Genomic DNA, 22557 nt, shown 5'->3' on the forward strand with positions numbered 1-22557 from the left:
ATTTCAATGTTAGTATATATTTACTTAGTCACTTCTCATCTGGTAAGAGCCTAAATGTGTACACTGGAAATCATTGTTTATTCTGCAGGTGACATTTAATGTTTCATTTCGCCGAATTTTAGATCTATGTTTTCATTTTATTTTTGCTTCTCTTCCCACATCATCCATGGGCATGCTTTTTGCAGAAAATGGCATTTCCTTGTCTAGGTATAAAACAGTTTAACTAGAAGTATCTGTAAGACCATAATTACAAGTAAGGTTTTCGCAGGCCTCAAGGAACTCTGCCACTCAGTGCCACATCAACAACTCCATGGGTACAGCCGAGTGTTAAAAATATCATTGATGGTGAAAGGTTAGGTGGGGAACTTTGCAGGGCTTTGCAGCTGCTGTGCATTTTGGTTTTGAGCCTGTTTTTCTCCAAAGAATGGGGTCAGAGCAACAACAGGCAAAGCTTTTCCAAAAGTATGGAAGAAGAACCCAATAGAAAAGAATAAAATTTTAACACTCAATTCACAGTAAGACTATGACTAAGGAACTCAGGGAATCAAGAAACTTCTTTACATAAAGATTTTAGTCACATTTTAAAAAGAAAAAAATTATCTGAATAGACAATCATTTCTATCTAGACGTTACTAAGGAAACACAAATTTTTAGGTTCTGTTCATGAATGAACTTACCTCCTGTTTTTGACAGATATTCCTTAGGTATTCCCACATCCCATGTTTTCAACCTAAATGCAAACTTATTTTTTCTTTCCTGAATATAGAGACCTGAGATTTGTGCCATTTTATATACAGCTCTCAGCATATACAAATGATATGTTTTCATTTATAAATGTGTATAACTGATGTTGCCAATATATCATTAAAATGACTATATATGATTAAAATATTAGGGAAAATTACACAGGAAAATGTTTGATGTCTGCCCCTAATCAATACAGCATGAAGGCCCCCAGCAGGGAAAAGGGGCTGTAGAGAGAACAAAGGAAATGGAAAGGTGAACACAAACAGTTGGGAGGTTATATTTCCACAGCGAGGAGGAAATGTCCATTCTTCCCGAAGACCAAAAATATGGAAGAAATCTGAATAAAGGAGCAATTCTTCTGACCTGTGAATTTAAGCCAAGAAAGGCCTCTGGGCTTTTCCTTCTCCTTTTGAGCTAATCCTTTAGACTGCTAAGGTGCTCCCTGTGGTCAATTCCAAGGTTGGCTCAGCCTGTAAGGGAAGCCTGCAGTGGGTTCAACACTCCCCTGAGGGGGACTTCATTCTTACTCATCCTGGGCCAGACTTTCTAAAACAGTTGATCTCAAACAAGTTGAGAGTTTAAGGGTGATTGCCAGAGGCTGGGGAGATAGTGAGGAGAGAGAACTGGGGGAAAGTTGGAGTACGGAGGTACAGGTCAATAGAAGAAGTCTGGGGCTTCTATTGCTCAGTCACAGAACTACCAGTTACGGTAATATATCATCTATTTATCTAAAAGCAAAAAAAAACTAGAAGAAAGGACTTTGAATATTTGTATATTTACCCTTATTGGATATATATATATATATATATATATATATATATATATATATATATATCACAAGGTACTCGATAAATATGTACAATTTTTTTGTAGCAGTTAAAATAGTAAGACAAAATTAGCAAGACTTGTTAGCCATCTATGGAAAGCCACATTCTCCAATCAACTATATTAGTGATAATATCTATCAGCTTGTCTGCTGTGATTTTATTTTTCAATTAGTTTCTTATCTGGATGGGTAAATGAAGTGTTTGTTTATTGGGTCCCTTCAAGATTTACCAGGAATCTAACGTCATCCTGTTGACCTCAAGGACCACTCTATGTCCCAGTGTATACAGAATGGATGGTAAGGAGACCTTTGTGCAGGTCCTCTTGAAAAAATATCCCCCAGGGGCTGGCATTGTGGCATTGTGGTAAAGCCACTGTCTGCAATTCTGGCATCCTGTATGGGTGCTGATTCATATCCTGGCTGCTCCACTTCTGATCCAGCTCCCTGCTGGTGGCCTGCGAGGGGCAGTGGAGGATGGCCTAGGTACTCAGACCCCTGTTACTCTTGTGGGCTAAAGCTCCTGATTCCTGGTTTCAGCCTGGCCCAGTCCTGGCCATTGCAGCCATCTGGAGAGTGAACCAGTGAATGAAGGTTCTCTCTCTCTCCCCCCCTTCCTCTTTCTTTCTTTCTCTCTCTCTCTCTCTCTCTCTCTCTCTCTCTCTCTTCTGTGGCTCTGCCCTTCAAGTAAATAAACAAATCTTTTTTTAAAAAATCACCCAAAAGGATACAATTCCAAAAAGATGCTTAGATCCCAAAGTATTGTTCCTAACAATAATATTGCTATTTTATGAATAGAATCACAAAAAACATAGGTCAAAAAATGATTGGATATAAAATACTGTTGATCAGGACTTCAGTTCTCACAATATTTATTTTCCTCCCTCAACAATTTTCATCTCATGTTGCCTGTTCTTTGCCTATCCATAAACAAAATGCCCTGGAGATTAAGTACTACAGAAATATAAAACGGAACAGATGGTGCACAGAAAAACCCTTCCACCCCTCACCCTGAAAAACCAAGCCTGAAGGTACTTTTCATATACTGTATTTATAAGGTCAAACTTGTGTTACATGTTTTTATAATAAGATTATTATTCAGGGACCTTATCTGCATTGTGGCTAATACCATGAAATATTTTAGGATTTTGAAGCAAGATCCATGAAAATTACAGAGCTTCTGTGTGAATTTGCTTGTAATTCAACACATATCCTACCAGATTTCACATTTGCTGTCACTAAGACTCTCTTGCCTGTTTTATTTGCAACTCCCCACTGACAAAAGTAATGAATTTTGAGCATGTTCACATGGGCCTGTGAACCAAGACTCAGCTCAAGTCACAAAAATGTTCCCTACTGATATGGAAAGGTTACAAAACAGTGATGCCATTGAGGGTAAACATTTCTATACATTTCCATTATTAATTAATTTATAAATTGCTTACAAAAGTTGGTATCTGGAAAATCCTTAACTGCTCTCTCTCAATTCCTTTTTTAGAAAAGTACCCACACATCCATATGTATTCACTAGACAACAATAATATAATTGCAAAGGTGGCATTGCCCTGCACCCGCGTGGGAGACCTGGAGGAAGCTCCTGGCTCCTGGCTTTGGATCGGGGCAGCTCCGGCTATTGCGGCCATGTAGGAAGTGAACCAGTGGATGGAAGACGGAAGACCTCTTTATTTCTCTGCTTCTCCTTCTCTCTGTGTGTAACTCTGACTTTCAAGTAAATAAATAAATCTTTTTTTTAAAAAAAGTGGCATTGATTAGCATTAAGACATTCTAAAAATTTTATTGTTTATAAAGATTATTTGCTATCCTAATTTTTTTTTTTTGACAGGCAGAGTGGATAGTGAGAGAGAGAGAGAAACAGAGAGAAAGGTCTTCCTTTTTGCCGTTGGTTCACCCTCCAAAGACCGCTGCGGACAGCTCATCATGCTGATCCGAAGCCAGGAGCCAGGTGCTTCTCCTGGTCTCCCATGAGGGTGCAGGGCCCAAGGAGTTGGGCCATCTTCCACTGCTTTCCCAGGCCATAGCAGAGAGCTGGATTGGAAGAGGAACAGCCGGGTCTCCAACTGGTGCCCATATGGGATGGCAGTGCTTCAGGTAAGGGCTTTAACCTGCCACGCCACAGCGCCAGCTCCTATCCTAATTACTGATATTAGACCATGTTAGGTTAAATGTGTCCATCCATGTGTCTAAGATAACCATACAAAATTAGCAATAGTGCATATAACATTTAAACATACTTGGTCAAGCAAGTATTTGACAAAGCAGTTAAGACTCCAGTTGGAATGCCTACATCCCATACTGAAGAGCCAGGATTCAAGTCCCAGCTCAGCTCCAATTCCAGCTTCCTGTTAATGCACACCTTGGAAGGCAGCAGGTGATGCCTCAAGTAGTTGGATCCCTGCTATGCATGTGGGAGACCTAATTGAGTTCCAGACTCTCAGATCTCAGGTTCATCCTCTGGCTGCAGGGGACATTTGGGGAGTGAATGGAAGAGCTCTGCTGCCTCTTTCCTCTCTCCTCTCTCTCTGCCTTTCCAAATAAATGAAATAAATAAAGTATATTCAGAATAATAAAGGAGAACATATAAGAAAAACAGAAAAAAATTGCAACTTAAAACTTCAAATTGTTCCTCTGCATTTGAGAATGGACATGTTCCAGAAATGATTTGCAGTTACATATGTTCCAGAGGATGCAAAACGCCTCCACCCATGTGTCTTTCAGACCCTATGATTTCACCAAACCAAGAAACTAAGGTGTTTCTCTTCTTCTCTCTCCCTCTCTCTCTGTCTCCCTCTCCCTATCCTCTTCTCTATATGCACATACGAATATTTCTATATTTAAATTCTTTCTATTTTCTTTACTTATTTTTAGAACAATCTCATGTCTACATTATAAGCAAAGGACAGAAACAATTTACCCATTTCTGTGACTGAATCTATGTACTACTAATAAAAAATTGACTACTTAAAAATAAAAAGCTGGGGGCCAGCGCCTGTGGCGTAGTAGGCTAATTCTCCGCCTGCGGCGCTGGCATCCCATATGGGCGCCAGTTCTAGTCCCAGCTGCTGCTCTTCCAATCCAGCTCTCTGTTATGGCCTGGGAAAGCAGTAGAAGATGGCCCAACTGCTTGGGCCCTGCACCCACGTGGGAGACCCAGAAGAAGCTCCTGGTTTCTGGCTTTGGATTGGTTCAGCTCTAGCCATTGTGGCCATTTGGGAAGTGAACCAGTGAGGGAAGACCTTTCTCTCTGTCTCTTCCTGTCACTGTCTGTAACTCTCTCTCTCAAATAAATAATTAAAATATTTTAAAATAAATAAATAAATAAAAAGAAAAATTTGGGTCACCTTTGTGGTACAGTGGGTACTGCTACTTGTAATGTTGGCATCCATTTCAGAGCGCTGGTTTGAGCCTTGGCTACCCCACTTCCAATTCAGCGTCCTGCTAATATGCCTGAGAAAGTGGCAGATTATGGCTCAAGTACTTGGGCCCTGGCCACCTATGTGGAGACCATATTGAGTTCCTGGCTTGTGGCTTCAGCCTGGCCCACACCAAGCTGTCCTAGCCATTTAGGGAATGAACCAACAGATGGAAAAATATGTCTCCCTCTCTTCCTGATGCTCTGCCTTTCAATTAAGTGAATACATCTTAAAACACACACACACACACACACACAAAACCAAGTAGAATAAAACCGCACTTTATTTACCTGGTTGTTGGATTTTTAAAACTGTATTCAGTGATAAGTCAATAACTTCCAATGACACTTCTGTGACTTAAACCACTGTTCAGTTAGAAGTACTAATTGCCTCACTGGTCATGATAATTTAGGGCAGACAGAGGAAGGAGGAAAACAGCCAGTCATGGAAGGAGCTTGCAGTAGTAGCACAGAAAAGGAGAGACTTCCCAGGGGTTTTCTCAGCTATTTATCAACACCACCCATTTCCTTGTCCCTAACTCCGATTAGATGGCCCTGATTTGACAAACAGTCACTGTAAGATTAGAATTTCACTCTAGAATGGCCTCTGGGAAAGACAAGAAAGTCCACACTTGTGAATAATACAATCAGCTCTAGCCAAGACATGGCCCTAGCCTTTGTGCAGCACAGCTGGATAAGAAGAGAAGACAGGAGGCCTTTAAATTGAATTTGGATTAAAATATGAGCAAAAAACCCAACTCTTTAGAAAGGCATTCTAACCTAAAGAATAAGATCCAGCCACACATGTTAAATCCATTTGATTGGTTAAAGAGTTAGATTTGCTTATTGCAGTTTAATAATTTAACAATCTAAAATTAAAGACTCTAAAATAATTTACTCATCTTAAATACTGCTGAGAAACCTGTAAAATACTACACTGATTGAAAACTCTCCTAGAGTTTAGCAACTCTCTCGTTCTGTTTCAATGTGGTAAACTGAACTGCAAGCTGATGTATTTAGTGCTCTTTGGTAGAAGCATATTAGACAGTTTCTTTCAAATACACTTGAAATAGCAAATGACTAAACTTAAAAAGCCTATTGCCATCAATTAAAATTCCTTAGTATGATAGTTTTTAAGTGTCACAGAAATCCTACCCTCTTTTAATGGCTTGCCAATTAGTACTGCTGTATTTTTCGGGTGGGAGAAGCCTGACGGGCCAGGGGGAGATGGTGAGAGAGTAAGAGAGAGGAATCAGGAGTGATTCCGTTTCTAAAGACTCAGAAAGCAGATAAAAATCTCGATGAGGTGCAGCTGAATTCAGGTAGCTTCATGAAGGGAACAGTAAAATTTATAAAAATAGTCATAGGAGGCCAGCGCCGCGGCTCACTAGGCTATTCCTCAGCCTGTGGTGCCAGTACCCCGGGTTCTAGTCCTGGTTGGGGCACCAGGTTCTGTCCTGGTTGCTCCTCTTCCAGTCTAGCTCTCTGCTGTGGCCCAGGAAGGCAGTGGAGGATGGCCCAAGTGCATGGGCCCTGCACCTACATGGGAGACCAGGAGGAAGCACCCGGCTCCTGGCTTCAGATCGGTGCAGCACGCTGGCTGTGGCAGCCATTTGAGGGGTGAACCAACAGAAGGAAGACCTTTCTCTCTCTCTCTCTAACTCTGCCTGTCAAAAAAAAAAAAAAAGTCATAGGAATTATCATTTGGTTTTTTTTTTTGTTTCTGGAACAATTATGGCACTTAAAAAATGTCCGAAGTTGAACCGAAGTTGAATTTACTCTCTTCAAAGAAGACATTTGGAAGATCTAATCAAAATTCCTTGATCAGCAAATTCTTACAACTACCTATCTCAACAAATGCCTAAGCCTCCTTCCTGCTCAAAAAACACCACTTGTTTTTGGAATAAAATTATACAACTAAGCAACTTTAGCACTAGGTTTTTCTGTAGGCCAGTATTCTTCAGGGAAAGCACATGGAGTATTTCAGCCCTGTGACTGAAAGCAACAAAAATAAAAGTGTTATTTCTTTTTAAATTTTTTTGTTTATTTATTTGAAATAGAGATCTTCCATTTGCTGGTTCATTCCTAAATTGGCTGAACCAGCCAAGGGTTGGGCCAGGGTAAAGCCAGAAGCCACAAAACTCATCTGGATGTCCCTCATGGGTGGCAGGGCCCCAAGTTTTTAAGCTGTCAACTGCTGCCTCTCTGAGTACACATTAGCAGGAAGCTGGATCAGAAACAAAAGTGCATTTGTACCCAGGCACTCCAGTGTGGAATGTGGCTGTCCAAAGCAGTGACAACTGCTTCACCAAAGGCCCACCCTAAGAATATTTTGACTTTTTTTAAAAAAAGATTTATTTATTCATTTATTTATTGGGCAGAGTTACAGACAGAAATGGGGAGAGACAATGAGAGACAGGTCTTCCATCCACTGGTTCTCTCCCTAAATGGCTACAACGGCCTGAGCTGAGCCGATCTGAAGCCAGGAGCCAGGAGCTTCTTCTTAGTCTCCCACATGGGTGCAGGGGCCCAAGCACTCGGGCTATCTTCTACTGCTTTCCCAGGCCATAAGCAGAGAGCTGGATCAGAAGTGGAGCAGCTGGAGCTTGAACCAGCACTCATACGGAATGCGGGCACTGCAAGTGGTGGTTTTACCTGTTACACCACAGCACGGCCTGAAAACTTTTGATTTTTAACAAAGTATTTAATGATTACCTTCTCTTTTGAGTCACACAGGTGCAGCCAATAGCAGAATAAAACTGAATGCTTTAAGTTTATGAAGGGTAAGTGTTGGGGGGTGCAGGGCGGGGCACACACTCAAATGCTTTTTTCTCCTACCAGAAAGTGTTCCAACCACAGCATAACATGATGTGAGCACAAGAGGACAGGCGCTGAGCTCCACCCTTCTCATGTCTTCAGAGTGGTACCTTCCACAGAGTAGATGTTCAAGAAATGTAGATGTGAGAGTGCGTGAGAATTAGCAAGCAAGTGAAAAATAAACAGAACACAGCAGTTTTGTCTGGCATAGAAAAAACAATGTGTGTTTTTTTTTTTTTAATCTCACAACACATCTTCCCAGTGAGGTTAAAGCCAGCACTAGTGGGGTGAAGCAAAGAAAGCAAGCAGCTCTTGGAAGTCACTCCCTATTCCACTCAAGTCCAGAGCTTCCGGGATGAGCCGGAAAGTCAGTGGAGCTGCTCCATCTCAGTCTCCAGCCTGAGGAAGTGCCCAGGGAGTGCCTTGGGCTCCTGCACTACCCTGGGATCCAGGATTCCCCAAACTTCGCTCCTTGAAAGAGGCAGAAGAAGTGAGTTTGGGCTGAGACTCACCCTTTGGCGTTTTAGTCCAAAGCCTTTTAGAGACTTGCCCAGAATTTCCAAACCTCTTTCTTATATTCTGCCACCCTTTGGGGCCATGCTCCCTCCCCGACCGCTGCCATACTTTGTCTTCCCTTGGTCTTGGATCATTTGGTCCCCTTCTACACAAGCCACCTCATTCTTCTCTCCAAGCCAACACAAATCTGTTTCTCAGGACCTACTCGGCCTCAGCCAGACTGATGTACAAGCATGAAGTTTATGAACACTTCCCTTCCCTGGCAGCCTGGGGTGACCACTTATTCATCACGTACCCACTGTAATGCATCAGTTCCTGATGTCTCAAGGCTGAGGACCATGCTGTAATCCTTTGCCCTGCAGACAGCATGTGGTCTTCATAGTAGATGACTAGTATTTGTCATCTAAATGAGAAAAGATTGTTTTTCTGTGGCCCCACCTTCTACAGCATCGTTATTTGATGCATGTTAATTCAGGACAAAACCCTCTATGGATTGATACCTTATAGCTGTAGAACAAGAGACAGCCCTTATTATGTGGCAGAGTTAGCTAAGGAATTTCTCCACCCAGAAAAATTCACCACTTCACAGATATGAAGGAGGTCAAGTGCAAACTTGCAATGCAAAGCACTCCTATGGCAGATCCAGCTCACTTAAACAACAGTCATGTGGTCATGGGAGTCGTGACGATGACAGTGGTGTTGGTGGCTACACCAGAGAATTCAGATACCCACGAAAGTTCTGGTGCATTTTCTACCTAAACAATGGCCTTTGACATCTTCATCTCCCTATTTTTGTTAATGTTGGAGGGGCTCAGATCTGAGTCCTTAATTTTCTTCTCTATCTCTATTCACTTCCAATTTAACCTCATAGCTGTGTATTCTATCTGGAAACTAATAGCTCCCAGATTTATATTTATAGCTCAGATCATGGCCCTAAATTCTTCTCTACTTCCTTATCAACACTCACACTTACATAGTTCATAAGCACCTTAAATTTAACATACCCCAGGGCCAGTGCTATGGCATAGTGGGTAAAGCCACCACTTGCAGTGCCGGCATCCTATGTGGGCACTGGTTTGAGTCTCTGCTGCTCCATTTCCAACCTAGGTCTCTGCTATGGCATGGAAAAGCAGTGTAAGATGACCCGAGTCCTTGAGCCCCTGCACTAATATTGGAGACCTGGAAGAAGCTCCAGGCTACTGGCTTTGGACTTGCCCAGCTCTAGCTGTGTGGCCATTTGGGGAGTGAACCAGCAGATGGAAGATCTCTCTCTCTCTCTCCCTCTATCTCTCTCTCTCTCTCTGCTTCTTCCTCTGTAACTCTGCCTTTCAAATAAAAAATTAAATCTTTAAAAAAATTTAACATACTCCAAATTGTGCTCCTGGCTTTTCACCCTGCCATCTCCCAAAATAAAATTAAATTAAAAACCTGTCGCATTTATAATCCTGTCAGTCTCAGTAAAAGCTTATTTTTTAAAGATTTATTTTATTTATTTGAAAGGCAGAGTTACAGAAAGAGAATGACAGAGAGAGAGAGGTCTTCCATCCACTTGTTCACTCCCCAGATATCTGCAATGGATGGGGCTGGGCTGGTCCGAAGCCAGGAACCAGGAGCTTCCTCCAGGTCCCCCACATGGGTGGTAAGGACCCAAGCACTTGAGCCATCTTCCACTGCTTTCCCAGGCACATTAGCAGGAAGCTGGACCACAAGTGGAGCAGCCAGTTCTCGAACAGGTCCCCACATGGGATGTCAGCATTGCAGGCAACGGCTTTACCCGCTATACCACAGCGCCTGACTGAATAATGATAGCTCCGTCTTTCCAACTGTTCAGGACAAAATCCTGGGAGTCATCTTCATCGTCTGCTTTCAGATATATAAAGTATCTGATCACCTCCATGTTATAGCAATGTAAGTTCAGCCTAGATTATTGGAATAGGCTCATACTAGTCTTCTGGCTTTCATTATCAGCTCCTTAACTCTAATCTCAACAGAGCAATTACAGTGATGCTTCAGAAATTTAAGGGGCAGGAATTCAGTACAGTGTTTAAGATGCTACTTGGGATGGCTACAACCCGTCCTGGCACTGGAGTCACGACTCTGTTCCCAATTCCAGCTTGCTGCTAACATGCACCCTGGGAGGAAGCAGCCATGGCTTGAGCAGTGATGGATCAAGTGTTTGGGTCCCTGTTACCCTCTTTGGGAGCCAGATGCGTTCCAGGCTCCTGGCTTCTGCGTGGCCCACCTTCAGCTGTGGCAGGCATTTGAGGTTTGATCCAGTGTCTGTCCCTTTCTCTCTGCCTTTCAGTAAATAACACTTTAAAATATATGTCAGGTCATCTTACTTCTTCAATAGCTTTTACCTACACCCAAAGTAAACACCTATATTTATAGAAACCTACAAAACTCTACGAGATCTACTCTCCTTTCTTCTCCGACCTCATCCCCTACTACTCTTCTCCTCATTCACTCTGCTATACCGCATATGTTCCTTGTTGATTTGTGAACACCATGGGGTGAGAATGTTCCTGATTGCTTGATATTGCCCTTGCAGATCCTTCAGCCTGGAGTGCTGTGTTTTCAGATGACCAAATGGCTCCCTGCTGTAGCTTTTTAAAGTTTTGAGCAAATGTTAACTTCTCAATGAAGCCTTCTTTAACTACCATATGTTAAATAGGTAAATGTCCAATCCTATGGCCCTCTTTATTTTTCCTCTTCCACTGATTTATTTTTTCTATAATACTTATCAGTTTCTAATGGACTATATAAGTTAAATATTTATTGTCAATCTTTTCCCCCTAGAGTGCAAGCTCATGGAGGATAGTGAGTTGTCCGTTTGCCCCAGTCTCTACACCAAAACTGGGTACTTAGCACTCAAAAAGTATTTATTGCATGAATTAATGAATGAGTGACTTCGAAGCAGAATCTTTATTGACTATAACAGAAAGTTACTGTAACTTAAGTAAGTTACTCATTATGATAACCTCACTCATTATAAGCACTATCAAGGCACAACACGGGGGCTGGCACTGTGGCGTAGTGGGAAAAGCCACTGCCTACAGTGCTGGCATCCCATATGGGCGCCGGTTTGAGACCCAGCTGCTCCACTTCTGATCCAGCTCTCTGCTATGGCCTGGGAAAACAGCAGAGGATGACCCAACTCCTTGGGCCCCTGCACCCACATGGGAGACCCAGAAGAAGCTCCTGGCATCTGGCTTCGGATCAGCTCAGCTCTGGCTGTTGCGGTCCTTTGGGGAGTGAACCAGTGGAATGGAAGACCTCTCTCTCTCTCTCTCTGGTTCTATGTCTCTCTGTAACTCTGTCTTTCAAATAAATAAAATAAATCTTTTTAAAAAAAGGCACAACAGATTTCAGTTCTGGTTTCATCTCATAGCAATATCTAAACCTTGTGTTAGTCATTGAATTTCTCTAAGCTTCAGTGTCCTCATTTGTAAAATGGACCCAATAGTCCTTTCTCATTCTACAACAAAACACTAAATAAAATAATTTCTAGGAAAATAGTATAAAACAAATTTTAATGATGAGATTTTAGTAGAAAAGACAGGTTTTTTGGTCTTCATAATTCTTTGTCAGTTTTCAGGAATAATATCTTTGTGCAGTATACTAAAGGTCATGCATAAAAATAACAAAAAATGCAAATTATCTTCAATTAAACTGTTCCTATAAGGATATTTGAGGGGTGGTTATGACAAAAAGTTGGAAATATAATAAATGCTATTGATAGGGCATGGTTCAATAAGTCAGGGTACCTACATGAAAGTGACACTGAGAAGCATTGAAAAGAACAAGTAGATTTGCCCAGTAAATAAATCTATAATAAAGGAAGTTGGAAAATGCAAATATACATAGTACTATTCCATATTGTGAGAAGAAATACTTGCATTTATCTAATTCTATTACCAGGTCTCTACAGAAACAAGTTGAAAGGGATATGCGAAAAGTGGAACAGGGGTAGAGTGTCTCCTGGAGGGTGGGACTCAATAGGTATTGGCAGAAAAGAGGCATTAGACACATATAGAACACCACAGCAAGACAAAGACAGGAGAAGTAGTTTTCTTATTGTATTTCCAGTGTTGTTCAAATAAGAATTTTACTTTAAGAAAATTGCTTGTTTCCACAATTTTTTTTGCAGTTTACTTAATTGTAGCTTAGACAGCACCTTTCTTAGCTCCTCTAATAATGACTCTGTCCTTTGTTCTAGACCCTGTCTAGCGCACTTGGGCCTCATTCCTTTGTAATCATAACCTCTACTCTACCACCAATGGCTCTACTCCCAACCTGTGTGTACTGATGGTCCTCTTCCCCACTTAATGCTGAATAATTGTTCAAACCTGGTAAATGCCACTCTTAGGATCATTGGTTACTATCCTCACCCTGTCTTTTATGACCTTGTCTAAATAAGATCAGAGTTGGCGAACTTGGAAGGCTTCCATAGCCTTGGCAACTCATGACGACGGCCTAGGGTGGTTACTGGTGCCATAAACTAGATGTAAAGTAAATTTGTAAAGTCAACAACAGTAGTCACTGTGCACTTGCTCCTGATGTGGGATCTCTGTCCTTAATGTGCTGTACATTTTGATTTAATGCTATAACTAGTACTCAAACAGTATGTTTCACTTTGTGTTTCTATGGGGGTGCAAACTGTTGAAATCTTTACTTAATGTATACTAAATTGATCTTCTGTATATAAAGAGAATTGAAAATGAATCTTGATGTGAATGGAAGGGGAGAGGGAGCGGGAGAGGGGAGGGTTGCAGGTGGGAGGGAAGTTATGGGAGGGGGAAGCCATTGTAATCCATAAGCTGTACATTGGAAATTTATATTCATTAAATAAAAGTTTAAAAAAAAGATTTATTTATTTATTTGAAAGTTAGAGGTACACAGAGAGAGGAGAAACCTTCCATCCCCTGGTTCACTCCCCAGTTGGCAGCAACGGCTGGAGCTGCACCAATCCGAAGCCAGGAGCCAGGAGCTTCTTCTGAGTCTCCCACATGGGTGCAGGGGCCCAAGGACTTGGGCCATCTTCTACTGCTTTCTCAGGCCATAGCAGAGAGCTGGATTGGAAGTGGAGCAGCTGAGTTGCGAACCATCGCCCATATGGGATGCTGGCGCTTTAGGCCAAGGCGTTAACCTGCTGCGCCATAGCACCAACCTGTTTGCACACTTTTCAAGCACTCTTAGCAATGCTTCAGAATTAAATGCAGCAGAAGCAGCTGACTCCAAGAGCCCAAATGCCCAGGTCAGAAGTGGTTGTCAGATGAGTGTAGAAAATCCTTTGGGTGCTGTGACCACAAGTCAGGAAACTGCACCTTCTTTGTATGATAACATAAAGACACAAGATATAGGGGTCAGCACCGTGGCATAGCAGGTTAAGCTGCGCCAGCAGTGACAACATACCATATGGGTACTGGTTGAGTCCCAGCTCTTCACTTCTAATCCAGTTCCCTCTAATGTTCCTGGGAAAGCAGTGCAAGATAGCCCAAGTTCTTGGGCCCTTGTAGCCACATGGGAGACCTGGAGCTCCTAGCTCCTGTCTTTGGCCTGGCCCAGCCCCAGATGTTAGGAACATTTGAGGAGTGAACCACCGATGGAAGACATTCTCTCTCTCTCTCTCTCTCTCTCTCTCTGCTTTGCAAATAAATAAATCTTTTTAAAAAGACACAATATCTAGGAATGATAGCTAGAAGCATCCAAAATCTGAACACCTTCAGAAAAGAATATTCCATTACCTCCCTCAGAAATGATTTGTGTCTGTTTCCACAATCAGCATAGTCTGCATTTCCTGGAATGCTCTCTTCACCTCCAAGGTCTCTTGGCACACCTAACCCTGTGCCTTGTCTTTTCCTTTCTGTGACAGACTCCAGAGACCCAGCCGCCATCCCTACGTCTTGGTCACAAGCTCCGTTCTCCTCACTGACTCAAAGATAAGTGCCCAACTTCTTTTCACTTCAAGTTTTGTCAAGAGAATTTTTACAAGGAAATTGAGAGGAATGATGAGAGGAACCAAATGGGGAGATGACAAACCACTCACACCCATCTCTGGAACGGAAGCACTAGTCCCTAGGAGCTTAGTCTTCCATGTTTGTTTTTTTGGGTTGAGACTCACCACATTGGTACTTCTTCTCCCCATTATTAGAAAATGCTACCAACTGTCTGCATAACTTCAAGCGAACGTCATAATGTTCTCAGGCCAAATTTCCTCCTGTGAAAGCAACAATAATAACATTATTTGAACTCACACAATTGTGACAGTTAAATAAGTTAATAAGCCCATTTAGGACAGTGTCTGTCATAGCAGACCCAAATAAACATTAGCTATTGTCATTGTTGTTATTAGTCATTTTTGAAAGCATCTCTTTTAATCCAAAAGAAAAATTTGGCATCCTCAGGCCGGCGCCGTGGCTTAACAGGCTAATCCTCCACACACCTGGTCGGGGCACTGGATTCTATCCCGGTTGTCCCTCTTCCAGGCTAGCTCTCTGCTATGGCCCGGGAAGGCAGTGGAGGATGGCCCAAGTCCTTGGGCCCTGCACCTGCATGGGAGACCAGGAGAAGCACCTGGCTCCTGGCTTCGGATCAGCACAATGTGCTGGCCGCAGCAGCCCATTGGAGGGTGAACCAACAGCAAAAAGGAAGACCTGTCTCTCTGTCTCTCTCTCTCTCTCTCTCACTATCCACTCTGCCTGTCAAAAAAAAAAAAAATTGGCATCCTCTTGTTGTCACGTGTTCACTTTGCCAGTCCAGGCATACCAGGGTCTGAGGTCACTAATGTGTAAGCTCTTTGCTCTAACCAGACACACCCTAGGTATTTCCCATCTGCCCCATTCTGAACTTCTTATTTCTATTTTCTCATCAAATAAATAATTAATAATTGCCCACCCAGCTCTATGTAAGTGCTTCTTAATGCCACTAGAAATCCAGAGAACCAACAATAGATGTTACCCACATCACAATACTTCTGGTGGCTCTCAACAAGGCAACTTCTGACTTTGGATGGGACAACCTGTCCAATGGTACCCTTCATGATGAAGGAGATTATCACCATGGGTTCTACAAAAGGTAGGTAGATAGATTTGCATAGCTACCCTGGAAATTCTCACTCCAAGATTTTTTTATTGTTTACTTCTCCTGGACTGAAAAGCGTACACAGATCTGTGACCGATGACCCATTGAAGTAGAGGTCAATCTGGTCTGGCTACCCTGCCTAGTATGAAATTCCCAAGAAACCAGGTATGTTCAGCCTTTGTTGCAATCATTTGGGTCATGTGTTACAATGCTGGACAAAGAAAATTCTGCATCTATTTTAAAATATGGAAAACAAACATCAGTCTTCATGAAAATACTGAATTTATTCATTCAACAAACTATCCATTCTGTTCTAGGCACAGTTCTAAGTCCTGAGCTTACAGCAATGAGTAAGATAGACATAAAACCTACATTTGTGAATCTTACAAACCAATGAACCAAATGAATAATAAGAAAGTAATAGGATACTTGATTCACCCTCTATTTCTAGTCCTACTCCTTCCACAGTGAATCCTGAATAAGTTCTTAATAGGCCCTAGAATCCCCCACACAACACACTCTTTTCCCTTCTCTCTTCCCTATCGTCTTTCTTTTATCCTTCTTTCTCATTGTGGCCATTTGGGGAGTGAACTAGTGGATGGAAGATCTCTCTCTCTCTCTCTCTCTCTCTCTCTCTGTCTCTCTCTTCATATCTTTGCCTTTCAAAAAAAAAAAAGGAGGAAATCAATGAGTGACATGAATGAAAATATTACTAAGGAGATAGAATACACTAAGAAGAGCCAAATAGAACTTTTAGAGATGAAATCTTCAATCAGTGAAATAAAAAAATATGACTGAGAGCTTTAACAGCAGAATAGACCTAGTGGAAGAAAGAAATTCTGAACTTGAGGATAAGAATTTTGAAAAAACTCAGTCAGACAAAAATAAAGAGCAAAGAATTAAAAAGAATGAAGTAAGTCTGTATTAACTATGAGATACCAATAAATGACCAAATATTCAACTATTAGGTATTCATGAAGGATGAGAAAAGGAAAAAGACTTTGAGAACCTGATAAGTGAAATGATAGTTGAAAATTTCCCAGGTCTTGAAAGACACATGGAACGCATGGCCATCCATATACAAGAAGTCAAAGAATCCCAAGCAGTCTCAACCAAAAAAGGTCTTTTCCAAGGCATATTGTTGTCAACTTGTCAAAAGTTAAAGACAAGGAAAGAATCCTAAAGACATTAAGAGAAAAGCATCGTTACATATAAAGGAAAACCAATTAGATTACCATCAGACTTCTCAGTGGAAACCCTACAGGCCAGAATAGAGTGGGATGATATATTCAAGGTCTTAAAAGAAAACACTTCCAGTCAAGCATATTATACTCAGTGAAGCTATCCTTTAAAATGAAAGAGAGAAGAGGAGTCACTTGCGTGGCTTCAGCTGGTGGGAGTGGTGGGAGTGGTGGGAGCGGAGGTTGGGTGGGGGGTGTGACTGCCTGGGTTTCTGAAATGGCTTCTGACATTTCTGAATCCGGTGGTGCTGACTGCAGAGGAGACACTAGGCACAGTGCCAAGCTAGATGCTGATTGCCCACTTCAAGTGCTTTATTGTGGAGTCTGTTCATTTCCAACAGAGTTCTGTGAATATACGCCTGCTATTGCTAACCATAGACAGGGGTTAGAGAAGAATTTTCCAAATGAATTTGCAAAACTTACCATAGAAAATTCATCCAAGCAAAAAGCTGGAATCACGGAAGGTCAAGGAACAGCAGGGGAAGAAAAGGAGAAGAAAAATCAAAGGAGAGGTGGAAGGCGTCAAAAAAATAAAAAATAAAAAAAGCCAAAAATGAAGACAGTACCACAAAAGATTATGATAGCTAAACTTCCCAGAGCAAAGAAGAAATATGTGACAAGAGTGTGTGATCTTGTAATTTTTGAAAAAAAAATTTTTTATTTATTTGACAGGTAGAGTTATAGGCCGTGAGAGGGAGAGACAGAGAGAAAAGTCTTCCTTCCGTTGGTTCACTCCCCAAATGGCCACTACAGCCAGAGCTGTGCCAATCCAAAGCCAGGAGCCAGGTGCTTCCTCCTGGTCTCCCATGCGGGTGCAGGGGCCCAAGCACTTGGGCCATCCTCCACTGCCTTCCCAGCCATAGCAGAGAGCTGGACTGGAAGAGGAGCAACCGGAACTAGAACCGGCGCCCATTTGGGATGCCAGCACTGCAGGTTGAGGATTAACCAAGTGAGCCATGGCACCAGCCCCTAACTTTTGAAATTTGATCTTAAGGAAGTAAGATTTTTTTTGTGCAAAAATTCTGTGCTGCCTCAGTAACAGGGAAGAATGAGATCATCATTCAGGGAGACTTTATAAATGACATCATTTATGTCATTCAGGAAAAATGGCTGGAGGTGGATGATGACAGTATCGAAGATCTTGAAGAAGTGATTTTGAAAACTTGTCTATATTTAATGATCTGAACTGAGAATTGATATGGTCAAAGGGAGATATATATCTTACAGTAAGACTAGACTACCTTCATTCTTAGCAGTTTCATTGTTCTGTACAAGGCTTCTTTTTTTAAAAAAAAAAAATTTAATTTATTTGAAAGGCAGAGTTACAGAGATAGAGGGGAAGAGATAGAAAGAGAGAGATCTCCCATCTTCTGGTTCACTTCCCAAGTAGCCACAATGGCTAGGGTTGGGCCAGGCTGACCCAGGATCCTGAAGCTTCTTCTGAGTCTCCCATATTGGTGCAGGGGCCCAGGTACTTGGGCCATCTTTTACTGATTTCCCAGATGCATAAGCAGGGAGCTGGATTGGAAATGGAGAAGCTGGGTCTCAAACCTGCACTCACATGGGATGCCAACATCACAGGCACTATGCCACAACACTTGCCCATGCTCCTTGTTTTTTTTATTGCCAAAGTCTAATGAACAAAGGAGATTGTCATTTTCATGCATGAAGTAGAATTAGTCAAATAAAAAATTTTGGTTAAAAAAAAGTGAAAGAGAAACAAAGTATTTTCCAGGTAAGCAAAAACAGAATTCACCAGTACCAGACCAGCATTACAAGAAGTTCTGAAGTGTCCTGCATTAGAAGTAAATATGAAACACATGTCACCACCAAACTCACTAACACAGCAGGCAGAATAATTATCCAATTAATAAAATGACAGGTCTTCTCCATCAGTACTAACCTTGAACATAAATGAATTAAATTCACCAAACAAAAGACTGACTGGATTTAAAAAAAAAAAACCATGACCACCACTATATGCTGCCTACACAAAACTCACTTCACAAAGAAACACACAGACTGAAAGTAAAGGGTTGGAAAAAGGTATACCAGGCTAATGAAAACCAAAAGCAGGTAGGCATAGCTATCCTGAAAGCAGGTAAAACAGACTTTAAATTAAAACTGTAAAACAAGATAAAGAAGGACATTATATTTTGATAAAAGTTTTGATTCAACAAGAAGATATAAAAATCATAAATATATATGCATACAACACAAGACCACCCAGACATATACAGCAATTACTATTATACCTAAAGGGAGAGATAGACTATAAACAATAGTAGTGAGTGACTTCAACACCCCACTCTCATCAATGGACAGATCATCCAGACAAAAAAATCAAAAATGATACATGGGAGTTGAAACATATTATTGAACAAGTGGACTGAACAGACATTTACAGGACATTTCACCCAACAGCTACAGAATATACATTCTTCTCATTAGCACATGGAACATTTTCTGGGATAAACCCCATATTAGGCCACAAATCAAGTCTCTGCAAATTTAAAGAGATGGAAATCAGACCATGTATCTTCTCAGGTCATGAATAAAACTAGAAATCAACAAGAACAACAAAACACTCATAAATACTTGGAAACTAAGCAATGTATTACTGAATGATCAATGGGTCATTGAAAAAATTAAGAAGAAAATAAAAATCTTTCTTGAAATAAATGAAAATGAAAACACAACATATCAAAACCTGTGGGATACAGCTAAAACAGTACTAAGAAGGAAGTTTATAGCATTAAGTGCTACGTTAAAAATGAGAAATGTCTCAAATTAAAGATCTAATGATACATCTTGAAGACTTAGAAAAACAAGAACATGCCAAACACAAGATCAACAGGAGGCAAGAAATAACAAAGATCAGAGCATAAATACATGAAATTGAAAGTAAAAAAGCAATACAAAGGATCAACAAAATAAAAAGTTAATTTTTGAGAAGATAAACAAAATAGATAAACCTCTAGCCAGATTAATAAAGAAAAAAGAGAAAAAAATCCAATAAAATTAGAGGTGAAAAACGAGACATTACAACCATACCACTGAAATACAAAGGATCATAAGAAATTAGTATGAAGAACATTATACTAATAACCTGAAAAACCTCAAAGAAATGGATAAATTCCTGGATTCATATAACCTACCAAGATTAAATCAAGAAGCTATAGACAATCTAAACAGATCCATAAGAAGCAGTGAGATTGAAGCAGTAATCAAAAGTCTTCTATCAAGGAAAAGTCCAGGACCTGATGGCTTTATTACTGAATTCTACAAAACATTCAAAGAGGAAATAACTCCAGTACTCAGTATTATTCCATAATACTGAATAGGACAGAACTCTGCCAGACTCTTTATGAGGCCAGCATTACCTTGATACCAAAACCAAAGACATGACATGAAAAGAAAACTACAGACCTATGTCCTTAATGAATATGGACTCAAAGATCCTCAACAAAATACTGGCAAATTGAATCCAAAACCACATCAGAAAGATCATACATCATGATCAAGTGGGATTTATCCTAAAAATGCAAGGGTGGTTCAACATTCACAAATCAAGAAATGTCATAAATCACATCAACAAAATAAAGAACAAAAACCATCTCAATAGATGCAGATAATGTATTTAGAAGATTTAATAGCTCTTCATGATTAAAAAAATCCATAAATGTTTAGGTATAGGAGGAACATCCCTCAAAATTATAAAGGCTACACATGACAAACCAACGGCCAATATCATACTGAATGGGGAAAAGCTGGATGCACTTGCCCCTCAGATATGGAACAAGACAAGGATGTCCACTTTCACCACTCTTATTCAATGTAGTACTGAAATTTATAGTAAGAAAATTAGGGGGGAGAAAGAGATAAAGGGCATCAAAATTGGAAAAGAGGAAGTCAAATTATCCATGTTTGCAAATGACATGATGCTATACATGGAAAATCCTAAACACTCCACTAAAAGCTCTTAGAATTGATAAACCAGAGACTGGCATTGTGATATAATGTGTTAAGCCTTTGCCTACAACACCTCCAGCACCCTGTATAGTCTCTGATCCCAATCCTAGCTGCTCCACTTCAAATTGAGTTGCCTGCTAATGTGCCTGGGGAAGCAGCAGGAGATGCCCCAAGTATTTGGGCCCCTGCACCCATATGGGAGACCCAGATGAAGCTCCTGATTCCTGGCTTTGACCTGGCCCAGCTACAGATATTTTAGTCATTTCGGGAGTGAATCAGCAGATAGAAGATCTCTCTCTCTTTCTCTCTCTCTCTCTAATCTCTCCTCCTCTCTCTATAACTCTGCCTTTCAAATAAAAATAATAAATGTTTAAAAAAAAAAAAAAAGAAGGGGCCAGTACTGTGTTGTAGGGGGTAAAGTCACCATCTGCAGTGCTGGCATCCCACATGGGCTCTGGGTCGAGTCCCGGCTGCCCCCCTTCTGACCCATCTCTGTGCAATGGCCTGGGAAAGCAGTAGAAGATGGCCCAAGTCCTTGGGCCCCTAAACCCACATGAGAGACCTGGAGGAAGCTCCTGGCTCCTGGCTGTGGATCAGTGTAGCTCTGGCCATTGCAGCCATCTGGGGAGTGAACTAGTGGATGGAAGCTATCACTCTCTCTGTCTTTCTCTCTCTCTCTCTCTCTCTCTCTCTCTCTCTGTGCCTCTCTGTAACTCTACCTTTCAAATAAATAAATAAATATTTTTTTAAAAAAAGAATTGATATGGCCGGTGCCATGGCTCAACAGGCTAATCCTCTGCCTTGCGGCGCCGGCACACCAGGTTCTAGTCCCGGTCGGGGTGCCAGATTCTGTCCCGGTTGCCCCTCTTCCAAGCCAGCTCTCTGCTGTGGCCCAGGAGTGCAGTGGAGGATGGCCCAAGTGCTTGGGCCCTGCACCTCATGGGAGACCAGGAGAGGTACCTGGCTCCTGCCTTCGGATCAGCGCGGTGCGCCAGCTGCAGCGCGCCAGCTGCAGCACCCATTGGAAGGTGAACCAACAGCAAAGGAAGACCTTTCTGTCTGTCTGTCTCTCTCTCTCACTGTCCACTCTGCCTGTCAAAAATAAATAAATAAATAAATAAATAATAATAAATAAATTTAAAAAAGAATTGATATACCAATTCAGTAAAGTTTCGGGTTACAAAATAAACATACAAAAAAGTAGCTTTTTTGTATGCTAATCATGAAAGAAAGCCCATTTACAACAGCCACCAAAAAATTCAAATCTTTAGTAATAAATTTAACCAACGAAATGAAAGACCGCTATAATAAAACATATAAAACATTAATGGAAGAAATTCTCATAGACACAAAAAAGGGAAAGATATTCCTTGCTCATGGATCAGAAGAATCAATATCATAGAAATGCCTATACTACCTAAAGCAATCTACAGATTTAATCCCCATCAAAATACCAATGACATTCTTTACAGAACCAAAAACGGGCCTAAAATTCATATGGAACAACAAAACACTCAGAATAGCCAAGCAATACTGTACAAGAAAATCAAGCCAGAGGCATCATAATACTGCAAATCTATAGTAATAAGAACAGCATGGTAGGGGAACCAGCACTATGGCATAGCAGGTAAAGCCACTGCCTGCAGTGCCAGCATCCCATTTGGGCACTGGTTCTAGACTTGGCTGCTCCACTTCCAATCCAGCTCTCTACTGTGACCTAGGAGGACAGTAGAAGATGGCCCAAGCGCTTGGGCCCCTGCACCCAAGTGGGAGACCCAGAAGAAGCTCCTGGCTCCTGGCTTTGGATCAGCGCAGCTCCAGCCAATGGGGCCAGTTGAATAGCGAACCAGGGGATGGAAGACCTCTCTCTCTCTCTGCTCTCCTTCTCTCTCTGTGTAACTCTGACTTTCAAGTAAATAAATAAATCT

The 22557-nt window shown here is 41.3% G+C and overlaps 1 pseudogene; it reads left to right on the forward strand.

The window, feature by feature from the left end:
- The first annotated feature begins 16862 nt into the window (after positions 1 to 16862).
- LOC133763170 (density-regulated protein-like) lies at positions 16863 to 17842 on the forward strand (annotated as a pseudogene).
- Positions 17843 to 22557: the final 4715 nt, after the last annotated feature.

Source organism: Lepus europaeus, chromosome 1 (assembly GCF_033115175.1).
Source record: "Lepus europaeus isolate LE1 chromosome 1, mLepTim1.pri, whole genome shotgun sequence".
Classification (NCBI taxonomy): domain Eukaryota; kingdom Metazoa; phylum Chordata; class Mammalia; order Lagomorpha; family Leporidae; genus Lepus; species Lepus europaeus.